The sequence below is a fragment of the Heteronotia binoei genome, chromosome 2, assembly GCF_032191835.1.
Source record: "Heteronotia binoei isolate CCM8104 ecotype False Entrance Well chromosome 2, APGP_CSIRO_Hbin_v1, whole genome shotgun sequence".
NCBI classification, from domain to species: domain Eukaryota; kingdom Metazoa; phylum Chordata; class Lepidosauria; order Squamata; family Gekkonidae; genus Heteronotia; species Heteronotia binoei.
In genome coordinates this window covers 54,269,678-54,286,919 of record NC_083224.1, presented here as the reverse complement: position 1 = coordinate 54,286,919, position 17,242 = coordinate 54,269,678, and positions in this window count along the sequence as shown.

Sequence of the window (17,242 nt, the reverse complement as noted above, 5' to 3'; positions counted from 1 at the left end):
CTAAATCCCTGTGCCAGGAGGCAACATCAGGGAAAGGCCTTGGCCTCTGTTGTTGGTGGCCTTATGAGGAACTAGGTGGCCAGTGTGTGAGACAGGATGCTGGACCACAGATTCAATCTGATCCAGTAAGGCTTTTCTTATGTACTTATGATAGCAGATTAATTATTTTAGATTTTAGGGAGAATTTATGCTTGATTTGATCAAGAACCCAGTTATTTGTCTTTTTGGCAGTCCATGGTATGCATAAAATTCTTCCCCGACATCACATTTCATATGAATCTATTTTTTTTCTTGTCAGTTCTCTTCTCTATCCACCTTACTGGCCAGGAAAGAACAGTAGCCTCCAACATTCCTGTTGCCCAAGGCACTTCACTTGTTCTGTTTCTATAAATATCTATGTTTAGCTTCCTACATTTTAATTAGACCAACTTTATAATGGCCTTTGGCCACACACAATAAACAGCTGCTACTACTGCTGCTGCTACTTGTTCAATAGTAGAGAGAAACATATGAATATCAGGGATGAACATGTTCACTACTGTTCTTGCTGTGGAAACAATGGCTCTAATGTTGTTGGAAAATAGATAATTTTGGTATGGATTAAATAACAAGAAGAAGATTACGATAGCAAGAAATATTCACCTGAAAAAGAATCTTGATTTGTCAATGATCAATAGACATCCATTTTGCTATAACATTTCTTACAGGAGCCTGGAATTAAATTCTAAACTCCTCTATTAGGAGCCTAGGAGACCAGCGCTAAACTAGATCAGCATCCAGCCAAATCGGCCGTGGCAGTTTAAATGGTTGATTTATAGGGGGTGCTGGAGGCAAACAATATTATTTCGCAGAGCCTGGGTTTATAATGATGGAGGTTATTTCTTTTCACAAGAAAGATCTCCAGTGGTTTATCGTATGGCCAATTCTTTCCTATTTTTTGTCACGAGGATTGGTGTACTTGATGCCACAGACGTAAGGTAGTAAGCAAAAAAATGTTCTGCAAAGTACTGCATACACAATCACTAAGCAAAACCCCAATGCTGGCAGCATCTCTCCAGGGTCTTAGGGTCTTTTGTATCAGCTACTTGCTTATTTTAACTGGAGATGTCAAGGATTGAACCAGGGACCTTCTGCATGCAAAGCAGATGCTCTATCACTAAAACATGGTCCCTCCCTTAAATGTACAATTCAAACACACAATTTAAAATTTAAAACACTGGCAAAAACTCTGCAAGTAGGGCAACCTTGCTGAAAAGTCTCTGGTCTCTACAGCTTAACTCCTGGGAGCAGGAACAGCTGCAGATGGACCCTCTCTGATGACCTGGGATGAAGCATTCTTTCAGCTACCTTATCCCATAACCTTTGAGGACAAGGCAATTGGGAAAAGGATAAGAAAGCAGAATGTGCATATTCTGTGCACCACCAGTTACACTTATGCAGAAGTGGAATTTTGTGTTTGGCGCTGAGAACCTCCACCTTTAGCTTTTATTGCTGCAGAAAAACCAAAATCTCATGAGTGGCACTCAGTGACACCTCCATATGCTTCTGCTATTGGCATTTATTTCACTTCCCATTCTACTAGGGAATAGAATTCCAAAAAGAAGTCATATCAGGTAACTGAGTTTCAACTTGTGATTCCTCTTCTTCCCTCTTACAGATGGTGGGGAACCATCCAGGCAGATGGGTCCATATCGCTTTTGAGGGCCTGGATGCACTGAACTAGTATACCTGGTTCTCAGGATATCATGAGAAGAGGTTCACAGGCAGGAGGACAACACTAGTGTGGCTGCAGGAGAGAGACAGATGTAAAGGTAGGTTTTAACAAGAGAAGGGACTTGACAGCTGGTAGTCATGAAGGCATCCATCCATTGCTCCATCATACCCTTCCTTTAGAACATGCCTCTTACTGCAGGTGCCAGGGAGAAGACTATACTTTGGCAAGGCATGGATTTGAAAGAGATTGACAGAATGGGACACAGCAATTGATTCCAGTCTCTCCCTATGAGGAACAGGAAAGAAACTTAGGGGATAGCTCAGTAGAAGAGATCCACCTTTAACAGCTCTTCTGCAGATGTTATGTTCATGCAAACTGGGAGCCTCCCACCTTATATATTGGGAGTCTGGTCCCCACAATGCACCCAGTAAGCATGATTATCATGTCAACTATATCATGTTAAAGGGGGGGGGGGGTATTGATTTTCTGTCTTACTCAAACTGAATAGAAATGAAAACAGGGAAAGGATACTACACATTTTAGGTTTCAACGTCTTGAATCTATTTTGTATCTGCATATTTGTAAATAATTAAAATTTATTTTTAAAAAGATTTTTTAAAAAGCATGATCACCGTGTGGTGCGAATGGTGCAATACATGGATTTGCCATGTGCATACTGCCACCATAGACATGCACAAGGAAAGTCTATGCACTTTCAGTTCACATGGTACAGCAATCGTGTGTGCCATTTCTGATACACACAGCTGGTAGGCTTCCAGTTTTTGCAAATCTAACATCTGCATGAGCCTTCTGTCTCCTTTGGACAGTCATTATGCCAGAGGGAGCACAAGATTTTGAATGCTTCAGAGCCAAGCGTATACTGCCTATGTATGATATGGGGCAAGCAGAGCTGAAGAAAGAGCAGAATTCACTAAGCCAGAGGTGTATCCCACGTGGCTTAAGCAACCAAGCTATGTCCACTTCCTAGGAAAATAAGTTTTGGTGGTCTCTTCTCTCTGCTTGTTTTGGTTGGCCCCTCAACTGCTTACTCATAATTCTGAGCGAATCTTCAAATCCCTTTTCATCACTCTCTCCTGTTTTAATTACATTCTAAGCCTCCAGCAAACAGACTGGGCTCTGTTGACTGTGTCCAATGCGCTGAAGAAAATTGAGACACATTTTTGAAACTGAAATTAAATGGATTGAGTGCTGATTAAAAGCATCAGACTCTAGGCTCTGGAGACTGGCGATCAGTAATTAGCACAGATGTCAGGCAAACTTCAGCAAGAGAAGAGGATGCTTACATCAGGTATGCAGGATATTCCAATGGGAGCGGAGGGCTGCTACTTTTTTGCTGGGCAGTCATTTGCCCCTCTGGGCAGCTTCTCACTTATGTATGACACAGCAATAAAATCATTAGCCATACGCTCCACAGGGAGCTGCAGCCTAACCTGATGCTCTGATGTGTAAAGATATTGCAGATTTCACCACTGACATATTCAACAGTCAAATTTACCATGGTCAAAGGTCTTCATTGGATGTGAGCCTCTCACTCACTCTGTTTAGTTTCTGCTGAACAGTCATGAATGCCTGCTGAAAAGGTTTGTATCAGGCTTCTGCAAAACTGTGTATGTGCAAAGATGCTGCCAATTCAAACTCATTGGCAGCCTTTCGTTACACTAAAGACTACTTAGACAAACACCAAAGGATAAGATTTTATTAAAACAACATTTGTGACTGGTCTGTGACTGATGAAATTGTCTATTTAAACAATTGTCTGCTGAACAAAGCAATTATGCAGAGAGAATAGGAGGGCTGTAGAAGTCATTTGAGCTGCATGAGAATGTGCATGCATGAAAAGCCAATTTGTTCTGCTGCATGGTTAGGAAAGAGCCCCATGGCACAGAGTGGTATAGCTGCAGTACCGCAGTCCTGAGCTCTGCTCACGACCTGAGTTCGATCCCGGCAGAAGCTGGTTTCAGGTAGCGGGCTCGAGGTTGACTCAGCCTTCCATCCTTCCGAGGTCGGTCAAATGAGTACCCAGCTTGCTGGGGGGAAAGTGTAGATGACTGGGGAAGGCAATGACAAACCACCCCGTAAAAAGTCTGCCGTGAAAACGTTGTGAAAAGCAACATCACCCCAAAATCGGAAACGACTGATGCTTGCACAGGGGACTACCTTTTTTTTATGGTTAGGAAGGAATACAGTGAAGGAACCTGCCAAATAGCAACAAACTGTTTAACAAATGGATCAAAAAAATCAACTTCTTGTTCATGGCTGGTGAACAGGATGCGAGCCAAGCTGGCAAGTGGTCAAACTCAAGAGTGGACCTATCTAAAACCAGTGTTTTATGGAAAGGTGGCTTCAGCAGCACAAACAGACAGTGAGCGAGAGCTTGGCAGCAAGGCTTGGAGGTCTCATATATGTGGGATGATGGACCTGCCCCAGGATGAAAATCTCACAGGGATTCCTCCAGCTTTTTAGACAGATCACTATGGGAACAATGGAGTAGCCAGCAAACTCCCAGTGTGTTCCGTATTTGAATCTAGCCACTCCAGCCTTGCTAAGAAGCCCACAAAAGTTACCTGCTGACATGTTTTTATTATCTTTATATATGTTGGCTGCTGGGTGGCTAAGGTTGCTAACAACTTGGGAGGGAAGTGGCTTTTTCTTTTAACATCAATCCTATTAATCAAAGAAGCTCATATGGTGGGTACAAGAGAGAGGGCCTTTCAGTGGCAGCCCCATGATTCTGGAATGGCCTCCCCAGGGAAGTGAGCCTGTCCCCTTCATTTTTGATCTTTGGGAGGCAGCTGGTTTTATTTAGAACTACATTTGGCTAAGTTTTTTTTTTTTAAGTTTATCTTTGATTTCAAAATATAGAAATAAAACTAATACAAAGCTCTGAAATACAAGCAACAAAGCTATTATAAAACATCAATTATGCAAGTTCAAAATTAATTTCTCATTTTAGACAGGAAAGCATTCCATTTTCCAAATTTATCAGGTATTTGATCATGTAATGGACAAGTTAATTTACATTGAGGAATACATTCTACTAATTCCTCTAACCAATCCTCTTTCTTTGGGATTATGTTCTTCCAATTCTGAGCAAAAATTAGCCTTGCAGATGTTATGGCATTAAGAACAAATTCACAAACATCTTTAGAAGGGAATTCTACATGATCTAACCACTCCACCCCCCCGTAGGGGATAAAGATAGCTCTTTCCTTATATTTTTAGAGATATCTTAGTGATCATATTCCAGAACTCTGTCACTCTCTTACACTCCCACCAGATGTGTATATAATTGGCACTGGTAGCCACACATACCCAACAATCCCCATTCCCCCCCCCCCCCGGTATATTTTTGCTAATTTATAGAGACACAGGTGCTACTGATAAAGCATTTTAATTAAATTTTCTGTGGCAGAAAGGTTTATTTATACATTTAAACTGCTTCTTAACACTGATGCCCCAAACCTCTGAGCTTATTGGGGCTTTCAAATCTTTTGTCCAGAGTTTTCTGTCATTCATTATCAGCATCCAATAGAAAATTATATATCTTAGAAAAGAATATATTCCTTTCACTGTTTTATAACTAATTTTTTAAACTTGCTAATTGGGTTCTTATTTCATCTTTACATTGTAATGTTTGTAGAAGACTTCTAACCCGCAAATACTGAATCCAAGGGATTTGCCCATGGCTTAAAGATGATATTTCTGCAAATGTAACAACTCTTACCCCATCAGATTTATACTCTTGACATCTTCTGATCTTCCCAGATTTTAAAATTCTCTTCTTTTGAAGCTAAACTCTTTAGATCTTGTAACAGAAGCCAGGAGCTAATTTTTGTCTGACCTTTATCCAGGCGTTTTCTAAGGCATTGATAACAAAATTATCCTTAGCATAATAACTATTTTTATCTCTTTTATTCAACCAAATCCAGACTCTCAAAGGTATTGACACAAAAGATTGCTCAACTAGTCAATGTTGTGTCTTTAACTTCTTTTATCCATTTAGCTACGCAGCCTATTCTAGCCGAATGGTAATACTTTTGAACATTGGGAATTGTCAAGCCCCCCCTTACGATCGTATTCTTGGCATTTTGAAAATTTATCCTTGGTCTCTTATAATTCCAGATAAAATTAGATAAACATTTTATATGTTTTTAAATTCTGGCCAAAACAGAAAATTCAGTTTACACAGCATCAACATTTTAATTAAATTTACCATACCCAGCAACATTAGTTTTAACTGTGGCCAGGTGGATAATCGCCTTTTAATTTCCTTCATTTCTTCCTCAAAATTTAAGTGATACAGATCTTTGGTTCATTTTAATAGCAGTCCTGAGTAATGATTTTAAATTTTGGTTTTTATGTTTTTAATATATTTTATTCTGTGTGTTTTATCATGTTTGTAAGCCAGCAAGAGCTGTATAAGGAATTGGGCTGCCAGCTCCTAGTTGGAAAATACCTGGAGATTGTGGAGGTGGAGCCTGAGGAGGCTGGGGCAGTGGGATATAATGCCGTACAATCCACCATCCAAAGTGGCCAGTTGCTTCAGGTGAACGGATCTCTGTTGCCTGGAGATCAGTTGTAATCCCGGGAGATCACCAACCACCACCTGGAGGTTGTTAGCCATAGTAAGGAAAAATGGCGCCTAATAAAGGCTTTAAATTAATTAATAACAGAGTGTTAATGTGTGAAAATGAACAACTGAAGCTTTTCCTGACACACTTGGCAAATAACATGCCATTAAGCCTCTTTTAAAGGGACAGGGTTTTTTTTCTTCTCCTGGTTGTTGGAAACTCTACAAGTGGCCTTAAAAAGCACAGCATTTATCAAGTGACCTCTTCTGGTCCCACAGCAGTAATTCCCATTTGTCTTAGACAACCAGGCAAGCAGCTGTTTACAAATCTGTAACGAACCTTCAGTTTCGTGAACAATGATAACCCAAGCAACTGTCTCATGGGATAGCCCGGAAACCTACTATTTAGAAGTGGTCTTTTAAAATCAAGATTCTGGAGGCAAAGGATTGGAATTATTAGGGATGGAGCCTTTTGGAGCCAGTGAGCACCTCTGAAATTGTGACATGGTGTGGTGGGTGCAGTCACAAAATGGCTGCCACAGCTTACCTTCAGTCACTCAGTGAATATCCTTGTGCTATGATGGCTACTGCTGCCAAAGCAATTAAAAAAAAAAAAAACAGCACAGCCAATCAAATATCCAGTGGTCAATTAGAAACTCTGCTGGGCAAAAACCTGACTTGGCCATACCCAATTTCTTTTAAAAAAAATTCAGTGGGCACCAGGAAAGGTGTTGGCAGGTTACATGTCAGCCTCAGGCACCACATTGGGAATCTCTGGCTTAAATTATACAGGGTGTAATTAGAATGAACAGGAAGAGGGAAAAAAGGAAAGGTCCCCTGTGCAAGCACCAGTGGTTTCCGACTCTGGGGTGACGTCGCATCATGACGTTTTCACGGCAGACTTTTTTACGGGGTGGTTTGCCATTGCCTTCCACAGTCATCTACACTTTCCCCCCAGCAACCTGGGTACTCAATTTACCGACCTCGGAAGGATGGAAGGCTGAGTCAACCTTGAACTGGCTATCTGAATCCAGCTTTCGCCGGAATCGAACTCAGGTCATGAGCAGTGAGTTCAGACTGCAGTACTGCAGCTTTACCACTCTGTGCCACGGGGCCACAGGAAGCAGGAGTCCAAATGTCGGATCATTTTTCCTTGGTTTTGGTTCCTGTGTATATTTCTAAACGGTAGAGGGGGGTGGTTGTAACTAGGACAGTGAGATGCTGGCCTGTGGGGGCGACTATGCAGCTTCAAGACTGTTTTGAACGAACAAATTGGGACATCTTTGAACATCCAGACCTTGAGTGTTATACAGATACAGTCTTGGGGTACATGGCCCACTGCATTGATACTGTTACGACAAGCAAGTGTATTCGAACCTATCCAAATCAAAAGCCATGGATGACTGGCACTGTTAGGTCCCTTTTGCATAGGAGATATAAGGCTTTTAAGTCTGGGGATGCCTCACTTTACAGTGTGGCTAGAGCAAATCTGAAGCGGGGTATCAAACAGGCCAAAGCTGCATATAAGGGCAGGATAGAAGAATGGCTTTCTCAGAATAATTTGAGACAAGCCTGGCAGGGGATTCAGCAGTTAACTAATTTCAAGGTGTTAAAGGCTAGTATGAATGGAAAGCAGGAGCTGGCAGAGGAGTTAAACACTTTCTATGCTCGGTTCGAAGTGGATCAAAAGGAAGCGGAATTACTAGTAACATCACCGCTGGGGACCGAGCAAGGTGCTCCTTTCGTTATGAGGGAGCACGATGTTAGGCGCATAATGCAAGCAGTAAATTCTAGAAAGGCTGCAGGTCCTGATAATATCCCTGGTTGTGTAGTAAAGGAATGTGCAGGGCAGTTAGCTGGGGTGTGGACTGAGATCTTTAATTGTTCTTTGTCACAATCTATTGTTCCCACTTGTTTGAAGGCTTCTCTTATTGTCCCAATACCAAAGAGGATGCCAGCAAAGGTTTTAAATGACTATAGGCCAGTGGCCTTGACTTCTGTGATAATGAAGTGTTTTGAGCAATTAGTTCGAAAATATATTATTTCCTGCCTGCCTGTTACTTTTGATGAACATCAGTTTGCTTACAGGAAAAACAGATCTACTGAGGATGCTGTTAATACTGTCCTTTATACTGCTTTATCGCATTTGGAGAAAAAGGGGATGTATGTTAGAATGTTGTTTGTGGATTTTAGCTCCGCTTTTAATACAATATCACCCCATAGATTGTTGTTTAAGCTTAAGGATTTGAAGCTGTCGGACTCTATATGTGAGTGGATTTTGAACTTTTTATCAGGTCGCTCACAAAGGGTTAAAATGGACGGATATACTTCTTCCGTGAAGAACTTAAACACTGGCACTCCTCAGGGATGTGTCTTGAGTCCACTTCTTTTCACTATTTATACGTCTGATTGTGTTTCTAGTAGTCTGAGTAACAAAATCATTAAGTATGCAGATGATACAACGTTAGTGGGGCTCATCTCTGAGAATGATGAGTCTGCGAATAGGAGGGAAGTTCATCAGCTGTCCCTTTGGAGTATAGTAAATAATCTTATTTTTAATGTAAATAAGATGAAGGAAATCATAGTGGATTACAGGAAGAGTAGTCTGGATATTCAGCCATTGTTTATTGATGGTGTTATGGTAGAACAGGTGACAGAATGGAAGTTTTTGGGAATTACTATGAAACAGGATCTAACATGGGGGGCAAATACTTCAGCTCTAGAGAAAAAGGCCCAGCAACGACTATACTATTTAAGACTCTTAAGATCACAACAACTGTCAGGGAGTCTGCTGGTTGCCTTTTATCGTAGTTCCATTGAGAGCATTATATCTTATTGCCTCTGCGTGTGGTTTGGGAGCTGCACGGAAGCAGAGAGAAGGGTGCTCCAAAGAGTGATGGTAAGAGCACAGAAGATTTGTGGATGCTCTCTCCCCTCATTGGTGGATCTGTATAATATGGGATGTAAAAGGAAGATACAAATGATCTTAAAGGACCCTTCACATCCGGGCCACTTACTATTTGAGATCTTACCGTCGGGTAGACGATATAGAGTGTTGAAGGCTAAGACAAATAGATTTAAGGGCAGCTTCTTTCCAAGTGCTGTCGTTAGGCTAAATGCAGGGCTATGAATGGTTATTTGTTTTAGATGTAGGCTAAATGTAGGGTCATGAATGGTTATTTGTTTTAGATGTATTTAAATGGTTTATGTATATGTCTTTTCTTTAGTGTTGGTATGTTTGTGGAAGAGCACCTCATTTCGTTGCTCTCATTTTCCTTTTTGAGAACAATGACAATAAATTTATCATATCATATCAAACAGAAATGTGCAGAAATGGACAGTAGAGACTGGAGCTTATGTACCCTAAGGGTGCCTGCATAAAGGCCCCTGTGCAAATATCAACACATGAAGGTCAGAGTGGAGCCCACAGGCATGATCCTGAAGCCCTACTCCAGGCATACATTATATGACATGCTTTTACCATCTTTCCAGGGATTCAGTCTTTCTTATAAACACAGCGCTACTCTGTTAATTACCATGGCAGGATGCTTGCCAAAATCTGTCTCTTCTGATTTGGCTGGAATAGCAGGATGCAGAGGACGCTAACGACCTCCTGACATCCCATGCTGCTAGAGCAACAGGCAGCTTAAACACAAAGGCTGATTGAGTTAAACAGATCCACGGAGGCAGAGAACGCTCCCACACTTGATGATTGAAACCTGACTTCTCATTCTCAGCACCACACTTGGGAAAATTCTTGAGTAAAACTCCACGTGCTGCCGGTTGGGAAACCAATCAAAGTTGATTCTAAAGAAACACAGGGAACAGTCACAGGGCAGGAGGGATAATTGGGTCAGATCACTGGCTATCATCAAGAAGTTTACGGTGGCAGAGCCGTAGATCATGCCCAGTTGTAACAACTAGCTCGATACATTTAAGGGCGATTCAAGCCATTTCTAAGTTGTTTTCTAGTCATGTCAACATGGGGCAAAGGACAAGAAGAAATTGACTTACGCCCCTATGCTAGAGGATTAGCAAATGTGGCCAAGTGGGAAGGGGATAGGATGGAGAGTTCCAGTCCTGCCAACACACTGCTATAGACCGATCTTCCACTTCCCACCTGTTTTCAGCCACTGTTTTAGGCACAATGCCAGCACTCCCAAACCAAAGAACACCAAGGCCATAGGGAGGAGGGGAGGCATACTTGCACCTCTGAGTACAGGGGCTGGATTCAGGACAGTAGAATGGGAGAGGATGGAACTGCACTTGTAGGACCAGATCCTGTGTACAATCCAACTTAAACCTCTGATGGCAGCCGGTCTTGTACCTAACGACAGTGGGTCATGTCCTTAATGCATAAAGTGTTTCATAGCCTTTAATCCATTCACTGCCATGCCAGCCGTGCAAGCGTAGTCTTACTCTAAATTTACTGTAGTATAGAGGACGAGAGGCATTTAATTTGCCAAAGTCTGCTTTGTAATTTGCCAAAGACTTCCCCTCCCCTTCCTCTAATAGATCCAGAGTTCCCAAAGTACAAGAGAATTGGATACTTATGATGTAACTCTGGCACCAGATGTTAGCTACCCATATCATAGGAAAGAAGGCTTGTGTGGCAGCTTTGAGGTTATGCAATCTTGTTTATTGGTTTTTTACCACAGATCTTCTGCGTGTGTCTAGGGAAATCACATAATCTCCTGGACTTCTTTTATGGCTGTTCCTTCCCCCACATTATACAGAGAGCAGGCGATGCAATATGCAAAGCTAAATGCTCTTCGATACTATCAAAACAGGATTTTCACTATTGAGTGGCCTCCCGTGATGAATTCTGCATATCAGACAGAGCAGTGAAGCATGGAATGTACATCACAAAGCACTCCTGGTTTATTCATCATCTCAGCTGTCTTTGAGCTTTCATTATTGATGATTGCATTAAAGAGTGTGCCTTTTGAACATACCACAGGCTCTTTCAGTGATAGAAAGGCAGTGCTGAGAGCACAGATGCCTACTTTCCAACTCATGTGGAAGAGGCTGCTGAGGTATAGACTCATGAATCTAATTCCAAACCAGGCCACAGAGTGTGGATCAAAAGTTCTGAGAAATGGAGCTACAGAAGGATAAGGGGACTTTTGGCCACTGTAATGTCTAGTTTTGATCCTAAGTCAACAAAGTCAGAGGGAAAGGAATACACTTGTTAAATCTCTTGGGAAATTAACAGCTTACTTTCTTAGATGTATAAGATCTGAGGGCACTTCTTGTCCCAGGGGGTAATGCAGTGCTTCAAATCCAGGGCTACTTCCCCATGGACATTTTGGCTCTCCAATGGGAGCCTTGCTTTCAGATCATCAACATGGCATCATCCTCTGTTCATCTACTTTCAAAGGTCTCCCCTGCTTGGCTTCAGTATTTCTCAAACCTGTTTTGGCATAATATGTTCTGAACGTTTACAGTCCAAAAGGCCTGGTACATTGCATAGACAGGACAATGCATATTTTCAAACCTTTTCCCACACTGGTGCGATTTTGCAGCCATCCTCTCTGGCAGCTGCCACTCCCCTGGCCCTGAAGGCTATTTTAAGCATCAGTAGTATGTGCTACAGCATGGCAAACCATCTCTCTTTAATCAGTTGCCTTGAAAAACTTATGAGGTCACCAGAAGTCAACTGTGTGTTGACTGCATTTCACACACACACACATTTGCTATAGCATAACATTACAATTTGGTGGGGGGGGGGGGATGGAAGCCATGTGGGGATAACTGAGGATGCTACATAGACTTCTCCCATGTGGAGGCTCAATTGTTGCCACTGTGAATTCCTTGGCAGCAGCAATGACTACACAACGAATTGCACTGTGTTTACCATTCAATAGATAAGTGACAGCTTCAACCTATGTAGCCCCTCATATGCAACATGCATTTTTCCAAATCATTTTTATCACATCAGACAGTTCCCATTTAGTTTGCTGTAATCTTCAGCTGCAACACATGGACCCCCCCTTGGCACAAATTCAGTGTCAGCTTTCCACAAAGAAATTACTCTGCCCATTTGAACATCAGCCATTGTTTCCACTGCAGTCCCTTCAGCAACATCAGTCGCATGCTTCAGATGGCCAGCAGGTCATCAGGCATGAGTTTTCATTTGCAGGCACAATGTATTATTTGCACACTGTATTTTACTTTAGCCTCAGTATGCCTTAATAGGCTTGCCAGCCTCCAGGTGGGGCCTGGAGATCTCCCATAATTACAACTGAACTCTGGAGGTCAGAGGTCAGTTCCCCTGGATAAAATGGCTGCTTTGGAGGGTAGACTCTGGCACCATACCCTTCTGAGATCTCTCCCCTCCTCAGGTGCAATCAAAATCTCCAGGAATTTTCCAATCCAGAGTTGGCAACCCTACAAGTACATTATCATTGGCATTTAGGCCCAGACTCAGCACAGAGGGTTAGCTGCCATGGAAAGGGGGAAGAGCTCAAGTGCTGGGGGCAGAAGGAGAATGTCATGATGTGATGTCACCTCATGGGTCAGTAATGACCTGGTGCTTGCAAAGGGGACTACCGTTACCTTTTTATGGAAACAGTCACACTGACAATGAGAACTAGAGGTCAGGTGGAATTCTGCCCTTCTGTAGTGCTGTGTATCGGAGAGGATGGAATGTCCCCTAACCCCCCCCCCTCCAATTTAACTATTATTTTATACTAATTTCTTTTATGAGCTTTCTGCATTATAACGCAGGGTAAAAAAAAAAAAGCAAAACCAAACAAAGTTTTTGATACCTTAAAACTGCACAGATACGTTGTCCTTGATACATGGCATATTTTGGTCACAGTTGCTCCCACTGCCAAAGGATCCAATCCAGTGTGATTCAAGGAGAGGCTCTAGCATGCGATTAAAACACAGCACACAAATGCATCATGCTTATTAATGCAAGCTTGACAAGGAAAGCATCCTGAGCATGCTTCAGACTCCAAAGTCTAGTAGCTTTTAGGATGGCCCGCAGTCCTATAGCTGTTTCTGCCTATTCTGCAGCTATTTGACATTCTTCTGGACTTGTAAGCTGAAGTGCCAGGGACTTGCAATGCAATGCAGGAATGCAGCTATGAGTAGGGCAGGACAGTCCTACGGTGGAAATGTCAAGAGTCTACCCCTCCTTGTATCCTCTTAACATAAACTGCTCAGACAATGTTACTAGTGTAGCTGAATACTAGTGTAGCTAATGTAACTGATGAAACGGTCTGCATTCCAATCTGAACTGTATAATTGCTGCTTGTGCTTGCTTTTGCTTTGCTTTGAGAATGCATCCCCAATTGCTTATCTTAGAGACATGTTAACATGGTAACCAAGGTCATGCTGGAGGAGACGGAGAAGTGCATAGATAGATACCTGGACTGAAGGGGAGGGGGGACGGGGGATTAGAGAGCCCGCCAAATGTTCCTGCTTTTATTTGCCACGCTTTGCTTGAATTGGTAACAACCCACTGAGGGTATATAGGTGGAGCCCACTGGCTGGAACACCAGTTTCAGCAACCTCTTGTACTGCCTTAAGGATGCTTGCAATAAACGTCTGAAGTTAACCTCTGCGTGTTTCCTAACTCCGGAGTCTGACAGCAGACCTTCAACATATTACCATGCCCAGCTGTAAGTAAGTTTTAGATCTGTGACTCAAAAACTCATGACCCTCCAATAAGTGAATTTAAGAGCCCTCAACCATACTCTCAAATTTAACAAACATTAGATGAACTGCAACAAGTATAAAACCCCTGGGCTTGCATCAGTTTCATTCCCTATTGCACTATACTGGCACCTGCTGGACATACACATGTACTACAGCCACATTTCTGCAAGTTTTTAATTGTTAGGACTGCTGTGGAAACATCCAATTAATTTTTGACTTAACACCTTTATTTCCCTTCTCTTTCCCCATAGGCTTTGGTGCATCTTTGAAGCCTTATCCAGTCAAGCCTACGATACCATTTCATTTCAGGACTTAAACTGCAAACCAGGGACTTCTCAATCGTCCTCTGAAACATCTATTGCTCCTTTTTTTTGGTACTGAACACTGAACCTATTGAAAAGCTCAGGAAACACAAAAGCTTGCTACGTAGTCTGGGATTCTTTGGTTGGGCTATGGGCTTAGAGAGTCTGCTGAAATTGGTGGCAAACCAGAAATTAAAAACAAAAAGCTTCAAGAGGTGGTAGTTACATCCATATAGCTAATAACAGAGAAAACAAAAACGGAGAAGGCTGGAAGTGTAAAGAAAGAGGAAGAGAAATAGGACAGCCTTTATGCTACAGAAAGCAGTGTGCAGTGAGGTAGGAAGAGAAAAGGTGGAAGCATTAAAAAGGATAGACTACAAACACAAAATTAAGCTGCAAAAAAGTCAGCCTGATGAGTTAATATAAAAGCATTTCTCAGAGTGCTTTGTGTTGTGTATGCCTTGGCTCCATGAACCATATGTCTGATTCATATATTAATATAGTGGAAGAACCCAGATCCATGAACAGAAAGCTGAACTGTAAATTGCTCCAAGGATTGAAATTTATACAGAGCAGAAAGCAAGTAAACAACACTCAAAAGTGTCCTTAGGTCTCTGGGTAATTGTTTTAATATTTACTTTGGCAACTCCAAGGGAAATAATTCACCAGCACTCAGTGAATGGCAATTCAGAATCATCCACTCTTACAGAAAGCGAAGAAGTGCCTTCAAGTATCCTCCTGCATGGATTCCCAGCGGAGATATTCAAATTAGGAACAGTGCTGAAGGAGCACATAGTATGAGATACGCAGAGGGCAGAAAGGCAGCAGCAGCACGTAGAGCAGAAAAGGAGGCAAACTGCAGACAGTTTTGAGTTAGAGAAACTGGGCAAGATCAGCAGCTGCCTGTACCTAAGCGCTCCATGCCACAGCCACATCTGGTGGAACTGCCTAAGCCTGGCTGAGATCAGGAAAGTTCCCAGGCTTTTTAGTCATTCTGCAGAATGTGTAAAATGGATCTAATCATGAGGGAATTTTTATAACAGGGAATGAGGTTAAACCACCTGTGTTAGGTGAAATGTAGTCAGCTTCCACTGCTGTGTTCCATATATGCATCACTGTTTATTGCACCTGAAGGAAAAATTACCCTTCAGCACGACTAATGCCATTTTATAATGCTGCTTACTCCATTTGCTTGAATGAACTCTTGTGGCCTAGGAACTGGCAGAATAACTGGAAACTTTAGAAGCCATTTCAGCCAGCTGAGTACAGATAGAGCCCAAGAATGTGAGAAAATATTCTCAAGACTACTAGCTATGCTAGCAAATGTCCGCAAATGCCTGGATGTATTGAGTTGCCATGCTACATAACTGGTGGAATTGAAGTGATGTAAAAGTGACACAAGCTGCAGCATAAATGTAAGGTATCATGAAGAAAGAAGAATGTTTTTATCACTTTTAAAGTTAGGATTATTTAGCTATGGCACAAGGAAGTTTAGAATTTTTTCACTGCCTCAGTGTAACTATTGGATTAAGAGCCCCTCATTCAGGACCCAAATATTTCACTGACATTGTTCACCAGTTTTTCAATTCAGCTCCGTTGTATGCTTTGTTCATACGATACAAATAATGAGCAGGGCTCTGACGAGGAGGCATAGAACCATTTGAATTAAATAAATCCTGGCTCAGTGCATTGCTCTCCAGTTGTACAACCCAGTTTTATTCAGCGCTGGCTCATGCTTCCTGTTGTTTCAAAATGCATAATCCACCTTCAGCTTTAGTAAAAGAGGAAGACTATAAATGAATAAAGTTAATACTTTATTATGCACTTAACACACTGTACTAATAAAGGTGGTTTAAATGAAAACATTTGCAAAACAAATCCAGTAATACTGTTCTTTCAAAAGGTTGTGTGAGTGGATCTGTCCCTTGGAAATACACTTTAAAAAATTAGGTCCTGGTCTTTGGTGGAGTTTCACTCTCTGCTTGCATCAGTTTCATTTCACTAACTTGCCCTCCTCCTTTGAGACAGAGCACTTGGCAACATCAGCTTGGGCAAAAACCAGAGCTAGTTTTGGCAGCCAGCTTTCCTGCTTCTGCCATTTGGTTTGCTCCGCCAAAGAGCTGCAAAACAGAACTTTGCAGGGCCTTCATTTCCATACTACATAGTACATACTACAGATATGGCACAGTAATGAAGCCACCTGTAGGCTAGGCTTGGCAGCTAAGTACTGTGCTGCAATAATTTGGAAAGACAAAGACTCCCAAGGGTAGCCCAGCAGTGGCATTCCAGACTCTTTATACAGAGATCCAAATAGCCCACAATTTGGCAACTTGCTCACAACTTGGATTAAAAAGCTGCTGCCAGAGGCAGCCATCTTGCCACACAGCAGGCTAAGAGGAGCACAAATTATTGTTTCTTGGCATCGTCCTCACTTGTATTACGCACTCTTACAAAAACAAAACTACCTCTCTAAACAGTAAAAGTAGTAAAGCTGAGCCAAAACATGGAGTTGGGTGTGGGGTTTTTTTTGCAAAATTCTCCCCTATATGAATGTATCCCCTCTTGCAGCAATGTTTGAAGGAAATGGCGTGAAAGCCAAGGAATGGTATGGAACACGGAGGAGCCCGGTGATGTGTTGCTGATGCAACCTGGCTCGGGTTTCCTTTCTTACTTGCTCTAGGTGTTCCACAACACAGGTAGTAGCAGCCCAACTGCTTTGGCAACAAGCCTGTGTATCCCCTTTCTCCCATTCCACCCAGAACAAGAGCTTTATTTGTCCTCAAAGGACATTGCCATGGAGCCCAGTAAGATTTATATTTGAATTATAATATCAGAACAGTAAACACTTTGCTAATCTAAATGGGTGGGGATTTTTAAATAAAGAAGTAACTTAACATTTCAGTTGGTAAAAGCACTGTTTCCAACTGTCTCTTAAAAGTCCAGTGTGAGGTCACAGCACACATGGGG